Source organism: Brachypodium distachyon, chromosome 1 (genome assembly GCF_000005505.3).
Source record: "Brachypodium distachyon strain Bd21 chromosome 1, Brachypodium_distachyon_v3.0, whole genome shotgun sequence".
Classification (NCBI taxonomy): domain Eukaryota; kingdom Viridiplantae; phylum Streptophyta; class Magnoliopsida; order Poales; family Poaceae; genus Brachypodium; species Brachypodium distachyon.
Genome location: NC_016131.3, coordinates 68,524,455 through 68,531,378, shown reverse-complemented (window position 1 = coordinate 68,531,378; position 6,924 = coordinate 68,524,455). Strand labels below are relative to the sequence as shown.

At 49.1% G+C, this 6,924-nt stretch overlaps 1 long non-coding RNA gene across 1 annotated transcript; it reads left to right on the top strand.

Annotated features, from left to right (window-relative positions):
* Positions 1-1,852: 1,852 nt before the first annotated feature.
* LOC112270016 lies at positions 1,853-3,124 on the top strand. Its single transcript, XR_002962293.1, has 2 exons — positions 1,853-1,927; positions 2,022-3,124. It is a non-coding gene; the product is annotated as an uncharacterized LOC112270016 (long non-coding RNA).
* Positions 3,125-6,924: the final 3,800 nt, after the last annotated feature.

The window sequence follows — 6,924 nt, the reverse complement described above, 5'->3', positions numbered from 1 at the left end:
AGGGACATTGGACAGTGCGTGATAGAAAGAGAGAGGGAAGGGAGAGGATTCAAAAGCAAGATATACAAGAGGGGTGGATATAAACGGAAATGTACTAGCACAAATCACAAAGCAATGTTGCCCATTGGATAATATGGGAAGGCCACACATGTCGAGCAAAAACGCGTTGAAAAAAATGACACACTAAACCCTACTGCGTCACGCCAAATGGTACGCGAGCCCTTGGCGCTAGCCATACACCATTGCTTGCAGTCATCTTTCAACTTGTTGATCAATGTGTTGAAGCAAAGTGGCCTAATTATTGAAAATATGGATCTCTATCTTTCTAGATCAACCATGCTCCAAGAAATAAAATCCTATCAAAACCTTTTCGAACCAGTTTTGCATAGGGAGGCGGCTCAAAAAGCCACCAACAATACTTGAAGTTGAGTTTTATAGGTCGAGCGTCAAGTCTGACCCAATTGATGGTCTTATTCCAACTGATTAATTTTTTAGAGCAAAGTATATTTTCATCCTCAATTGACACAAAAGCATAGAATTGTTTCATAAACCTTTTTTCGTAGACATTTAGTCTCTCAATTGTCAAAACCAGGTAATTTTGGTCCTTCGTCCCGGTCGAAGTGATATTGCCATCAAAATGGGGCGGTTTTGCGCCTGAATTTTCCATGTAGGCCGTCAAAATGTCACCACTCAAGCTTGTTCGACACTTGGGGTTAGATTTAGGATGGCAAGATGCCAACTTGGTGTCATATGTGACAGTCAGGGCAAAACCGCCCCATATTGTCACAATACTATTTTGAGTGGGAAGAGGAATCAAAATTATCTGGTTTGCCAATTGAGGGACTAAATGTCTAAAAAAGGTTTAGCGACCAATTATATACTTTTGGCTAATTGAAGAATGGAAAGTATGTTTTTTCTCTATTTTTTAACATCTTTCGGTTCACGAGACTCTTTCCTGGAAAGAGGAGCCTGCATGTTACACTCACTCAACTGGAGGGATAAGGTTTCCATTATTAGTTGTTACTGCAAAAGAAATTCCATAGAAAATATTGCAAAACATGCAAGGTTCTAACAGGAAGATGCACAATACTGGACTACTGGTTTCTTGTTAGCTTTCCAGAAGAACAATATCTTTCTAACCAAGGGATTACAGAACAGAATTATCCATTGGACCAGAGTCTAATATTTTCTGAATAGTTGATGACCGCACTGCTGTAGCTTGACCAACAAATTAACGCCACTGTCATGCGCATCGCATTACCTCATAATCACGAGCCACTCAGAGATAAAAAAGAAGAAGTCCATGCCACAAAGGAGCGAAAAGGAGAGGCACTAAAATCATCAACACACCGATACATCATGTGGTTAGGTGACTAGGTGTCCATGTGTGAAGAGTCACATTGCCAAAAGCCAGGAGTCCATGTGTCCGTGGTCTGCAAAGTTTTCGCCAGGGCCAGCATGAGCGTTAGCTGAAGTTTGATGCACCAATTAACCCCAACCTGTGCATTATTATCGCCTTGATTTTGATTTTAAAAAAAGAATCACTAGTAAGTAAATTATTGTCCACTGGTCATAGGCTCTAGGGAACACACACCACATTATGTGGTTAGGTCCGCGTCGCGTTTCAGAGAAATCATGACTGACCGTGATCACAGATTATTCGCGCTATACAAGCATGATTAGTGGGTTAATCTGATCTGACTATCGACAAACTAGCATTCACGTCATTGATGTTGTTTTGACCCCCATTATTAAGTTACCAACAACCTATCCATATGCCTCAGCCTGAGCTCTAAAAAACCCTATAAAACTCGAATACATCTCTGCAATAATAGTTGAATAAGATTGTAGTCTTGCTTGTGGAAAATGTGTTCTAGGCTACCAAAGAAGATTACTTTTGTGCTCGTTGCCAGGAACATCTCCTCAAGTAAGTAATGAATTGTGTTGTCCCGATCTATCCAGCTATCTGGGCTCTTCAAATCAATTTTAGTGCTAAGCTCACGACTAATCAATTGTTCCAGCTGTATCATCCATGATTCTCCATCGACCAGGCTAGCTAGTGGCTTCTATGGGGCGGAATTTGACGTGGGCTTGGTTGGTCTGGGCTCAAATGGATGCAAAACGAAAACGGTCTGGACTGGATTTGTAGCAGCGAAATTTGGTCTGGATCCGGTGCGGCCTGGTTTGGATCAAATGGGTTCAATCCCCATCGCCTCGCATCTCCTCATCTCCTGCCCGTCGCCATCCCCATCGCCGCCTCCCTTCAGCGCCGGGCACCGGCTCTCCTCCCTCCATCGCCGTCTTTCCCGTGTTTCCTTCAGTTCCCCGTCGCCGTCTCCCTCCTCCGCTGCTTCGCAGCCACCGCGGCACCGCCGACCAACTGCTTATCCTCTCCTATCTGACATCTTCTAACCAACCTACAGACGCAGGGTGCAGGAGAAGGCAAACATCAAGTTAAGTAAGCATGTCCAAGTTTTGACCAGGGCCCAGAAAAAAAAGCCTGATTAACCAAAGCATCATCAGAACTTTTTTACAAATAAAATAAAATTTGACTGATTCTGAAATAAGTTTGATTAGGTTGCAAGGGAACCTATGATTAACTTCAGCTACAAACTAGTATTAGTGCGTGATTAATTAGCTCAAGTCTAGTACACTGTACAGTACATATCTCTGATTATATAGAGCGGGGTAGGTTATATATATAGACTGATTCTGAAATTTTAGTGCCTTGGAAGCGTCAGATCTTTTTTTCACACAGAGAAGCAAAGCCTAGCTACTACGAGCTGTCCTGAGATTTAAAGAGTACTCTACGGGCGATGCTACCTCGCAGTGCTGCCTCCGTTTGCCATTTGGAAACGTTGGAGAGTTCGTCCAAATTGGAGTAATTCCGCGGCGACGCAGGCGACAAAGGGAAGGCTCCTAACCTCGTCGGCATCAGCATGGGCCGGGCGTTACATACCATGTCAATTACGCCCTTCAGTGAGCATCAACGTATCGCTTTTTATTAATTCGTTCCCAGTGACGGTTACGGAACGCCAGTTGCTTCTTGCTTGTGATCTGTGGCACAGCGCAGTGTACATGGGAAGAGATATGAGATATATATTTCTTCTCTTGGCCCTATCAAGGCTGCATTAATAACTTAACACGGTTCTTACTTTTTTCTCTTCGACGAAAACGTGTTGCCCGGCCGGGAAAAGATTTGTCGACGTTCAGCTAATCGCATCCAGTTGTGCTGCCCAATCTTTGTGAATGAAATAAATATATTGGATTAACTAGATATGGCGAGTTGGCGACTCACCACTGTCTTCTGTACTTTCTTGGCGCACACCGTAGAAAGATGGACGCTGAGAAGGACATAAATAAAAGTACTACAAAACTCGTGTATAGTACTGAAGATATTTTCCTCACACCGACCTATAATTCTTTCTTGTTGAGAGAAGGGGTTGGGGATGATGACCTACACATTAAAAAAGAGTATAAATTACCTGACGATCAAAGATATTTTCTCCAACTTTTTTGTTCTCTGCTTCTCGAGAGAGAGAGAGGGGGTTGAAGACAATAGCTACGTTGCCGGTATCGGGATCTCAAGTAGGATTATTTTATCTGTTTTACTGTTAGTATGATCGTGATATTAGGACTGTAAGATATTACGGCAAATATTGCAATAGCACCTGTCGTAGTAAAATAAAATCTCTATATGGCCGGACCGTAAATCTTATGTGGCGATGACTGGGTCAACATTTCCCAAGCACCAGTCAATATGCCCACGTGGCACGGTCAATTCTGCGTGTCAAAAGAAGACAAGTCAACAAGTTAAGCCTCTCATGCCATGGTCAAAGGGTCAAATGAGCTAGAGTAGGGAGCAAGAAAGGTGTGAGGAGGAGGCCCTTAGTTCATGATGGACCATGAACCAAGCCCCACTTTTTCCACATGGTGCACACAAAAGCTATGGACCAAGAAGCTATTTTTACCATTTTGCTCTCACTTTTCTCTCTCCCCCAAGGGTAGCCGTGGTGTTTTGTCATGGACCCCTAGGTTATAAATACCCCTCATGGCGGGCATGTACCATTCACTATCACTTGAATAAACTCAAGGGGAGAGGACTAGAGAGTCTCTTTGAGAGGAGCTCTAGTTTCGGGATCTCGGAAAGCCTCGTTCGGCCCGAGCCCGAAGTAGAGGAAATCGGGTTAGAGTCTTAAGAGTATCTCGACTCGCTACTTGGGAAGCCTCGTTCGGCCCAAGTACGAGACGGCCCCTTTCGACCTCTCGCTAAGTGATTCGGGGAGTCTTGATCGACCCGAACACTTTGGCTAACGACCTCCTCGAAGTCTCTCCTAACATAGGACTAAGTCGCACCCGCAGAGTCGATCGAACCTATTCAAAAAATAATGGCGTGTCAACTTGTCCAAGTGTACGGCGACCTTCGCTATAAGGCCGGCGTACATGCCCTACTTTTATACTCGTACTTGTGCCACCGAGGTTTGGCACCCTTTACTCTAATTGTTGTCGAGAACAACAACAGTGGCGCCGACCGTGGGGAACCCTCGCTGCAATTGAAGATTTAATGGCCCCGACGAAGCCTACTTCATCGGGTCCCCAACTTGCCGCGAAGTCTACACGGTTGCAACCGAAGAAAGCAAGTGCCTCGGAGGCTCCCGAGGAAGAAGGAGCCCTCACCAATCCGGACGTCGCTGCAAGCATGGTCGCCGCGACAGAAGTCATGGTCGCCCCTCCGCTACCAGCCGTCCCGGAAGAAACCGAGGTGCTCAAAACCGTCGTAGACGGTCTCTCGACACTCACCAACGTAGTGGCAAGGATTGGCGAGCTGCCTACGGTTGCCGCCCCCGCCGGGGATACGGAACTCGGCATGCCTCGCTCGATGGGCTTCGCGCCACCTTCCCTACAACCGGTGGTGACCCTGCCCTCGGAATCTACAAGAGGAAACAATGTGGTGTCGGGAGGATCCGTGCCAGAAAACCAAGGAGTTCCGGCCTACGACCCCTCCAACCCGGGATTACCTCCACTGGCGCTCGCCGCGACCGCCCAAGGAGCTCCTTGGTATCATCCTTATTGGGGGCTTCCCCCGCAAGGCACTCTCCAAGTTGCACACACTCAACATCAACCTCGCTTTGCGAGTGCCCCGCAAGCGCCCCTTCCTCCCCCCGTCGGGGTCGAACAAAGCGGCCACCAGGTACCACCTCAAGCTGCGCCTCGCGGGGAACGAGACCCCAGCGTGCATGGAAACGAGCAAGTGGCGGAATCCGGAGCCCGTGCCGGCGGCGAAAGGAATTCCCGTCGACGCTCTGACCCTCCAAGAAAACGCTGAGATCATTCTCCAAGCGACCCCTCTAGCGACGAAAGTGACGAGGGAGGACCTCGCCCCCGAAGGAACCAAAAGAATCGGCCGACCTGCAACCCGCTCACGCGGGAGATCCAAGACGCGCCTTTTCCGCCAAGGTTCAAGCCACCCACAATACGGCCGTACGACGGGGAGTCGAATCCTCTTCAATTTTTGGATGTCTACTCCACCGCCATACGGGCCGCCGGGGGAGGTCCCGTTGAGATGTGCAACCTCTTTCCGCTCGCGCTCACTGGAATGGCGCAAACTTGGTTTTATAACCTACGGAAGAACTCCGTGCACTCGTGGGAACGCCTCCAAGAGGTCTTCATCATCAACTTTCAAGGAAACTTCAAAGAACCCGTACAGGCTCACGAGCTATACGCCGTGAAACAAAAGCCGGGAGAATCCCTCCGAAGCTTCTTCCATCGCTTCCCGAAGGTACGAAGCCAAATCGCCAACCCACCGTCGACCACCGTGATCGACACATGCATGCAAGGCCTTCTCCAAGGAGAAGTAAATCGGGCCCTAAGTCACAATCCTCCAAGAACGACCGAGGAGCTTTATCGGATCTTGCAGGAATACGCCCGAGGCGAAGACGGGGACATTGCTAAGAAGGACGCGCCACGCGCCGCTCCCAAAGGAACTCCCTCGTCCGACAAACCCCCTGCGCCTGCTTCATCTTCCAAGAAGAAGAGGAGGTGGGGGGAAAAGGGCGCCGACAGCCAAGCCCGGAAAATCTTCGCCGTCGAAGGACAAGCATCATCCCCAAAGACCTGGCAACCCAAGAAGCCACCTCGTCCGACCGAGGGAGGAACTGGGAGATGCCTTATCCACAACTCGGCAAGCCATGGCACCGAGGAGTGCAACACTGTCATCGCGGCTCGCGAAGAATTCCAGGCACGAATGCAGGATGAAAAAACTGCCGAGGCTCCGCGCCCCGCCAATGTCCTCATGGCTGACCCGGCACCTAAGGAAGACAACCTCCCGTTTCAAGAACCCGCGCATCACGTCAGAGTGATACTCGGGGGCTCCACCACAGGCCAGGGATCGAAGCGACAGTGCAAGGAGTATGCTCGCGAAGTCAATGTCGTGGGAACCTTCACCCCGACACCACCACCGAAATGGGCAAGCATGCCAATCACCTTCATCGAGGAAGACGCCAAGGGGATACGCTTCCCGCACGACGATGCCCTGTTCGTGACGGTGATCGTCGCCAATTGTGAGCTCAAAAAGATTCTGGTGGATGGCGGAAGCTCTGCCGACATCCTGTATCTGAGCACTTTGAAGAAGCTGATGAAACCACAAGGGGGATACAAGAACGGCTCGTTGTAGCCATCCCTTTATCCTCTCACCGGCTTCGTACCGGGGAAGTCCATTCAGCCGCTCGGACAAATTGAGCTCCTCACGACCTTCGGGGACGCCACAACTCATCGAACCGAGCTCGTGCGCTTCGACGTAGTGCACATGGAGGCCTCCTTTAACGCCATCCTCGGGAGGACTATGCTAAACCGTCTCTGCGCCACCGTCCACCACAACTTCTTGTGTATGAAGATCCCGGGCCCAAAAGGCGTGATAACGGTCCA